General features: G+C 35.8%; 1 non-coding gene across 1 annotated transcript; it reads left to right on the forward strand.

The window, feature by feature from the left end:
* Positions 1–1,018: 1,018 nt before the first annotated feature.
* LOC128775731 (U6 spliceosomal RNA) lies at positions 1,019–1,122 on the forward strand. Its single transcript, XR_008420711.1, has one exon. It is a non-coding gene; the product is annotated as a U6 spliceosomal RNA (small nuclear RNA).
* The last annotated feature ends 222 nt before the right edge of the window (positions 1,123–1,344 follow it).

Genomic DNA, 1,344 nt, shown 5'->3' on the forward strand with positions numbered 1-1,344 from the left:
ATAAAGGACCAGTATCCAAAATTTATAAAGAACATATACAACTCAACACCCAAAAACCAAATAATCCAATTAAAAAATGGGCAGAAGACATGAACAGACATTTCTCCAAAGAAGATACACAGATGACTGATAGACACATGAAAAGATGCTCATCATCAGTTATCATCAGGGAAATGCAAATCAAAACTACAATGGGATATCACCTCACACATGTTAGAATGGCTAAAATCAACAACACAAGAAACAATGGGTGTTATAGAGAAAAAAGGGACCCTTATGCGCTGTTGGTGGGAATGCAAACTGGTGCTGCCTGCCATGGTAGAAAACAGTATGGACGTTTCTCAAAAAATTAAAAATAAAACTACCTTTAGATCCAGCAATAGCACTACTGGGTATTTACCCAAACAATACAAAAACATTAATTAAAGAGATATATGCACCCCTATATTTACAGCAGCATTATTTACAATAGCCAAGATTTACAAGAGCCAGTGGACAGCCAAGTGAAATGGAATATTATTCAGCCATAAAAAAGAATGAAATCTTGCCATTTGCAATGACATGGATGGATATAGAAAGTATAATGCTAAGTGAAATAAGTAAGATAGAGAAAGACAAATACCATATGATTTCACTCATATGTGGAATTTAAGAAACAAAACAAGCAAAGGGGAAAAAATGAGAGAGTCAAAGCAAGAAACAGGTTCTTAATTATAGAGAATGATCTGATGGTTACCAGAAAGGAGGTGGGTAGGGGGATGGGTTACATAGGTGATGGGGATCACTTGTGATGGGTACAAGGTGATGTATGGGACTGTTAGTATATTGTACACCTGAAACTAGTATAATGCTGTTTGGTAACTGGAGTTTAAAAAAACTTAAAGTGAGGGGCACCTGGCATGCTCAGTCAGAAGAGCATGTGACTCTTGATCTCAGGGTTCTAATATGAGCCCCACACTGAGTGGAGAGATTGCTTAAATAAACTTAAAAAACTCTAAAGTAAAAAAATAAATACATAGTGCTCACTTCGGCAGCACATATACTAAAATTGGAAGGATACAGAGATTAGCACGGCCCCTGTGCCAGGATGACATGTGAATTTGTTAAGCATTCCACATTTTTATAGAAAGAAAGAAAGAAAGAAAGAAAGAAAGAAAGAAAGAAAGAGAGAGAGAGAGAGAGAGAGAGAGAGAGAAAGAGAGAAAGAAAGAAAGAAAGAAAGAAAGAAAGAAAGAAAGAAAGAAAGAGAAAGAAAAAGGGAGAGAGAGGGAGGGAGGAAGAAAGAAAAATAAAACAAAATAACACAAGTATATCATAATCCTAATTTCAGTCCTGAATATGCAA

Source organism: Panthera pardus, unplaced genomic scaffold, assembly GCF_024362965.1.
Source record: "Panthera pardus isolate Hobbes unplaced genomic scaffold, ASM2436296v1 HiC_scaffold_8, whole genome shotgun sequence".
Lineage (NCBI taxonomy): Eukaryota > Metazoa > Chordata > Mammalia > Carnivora > Felidae > Panthera > Panthera pardus.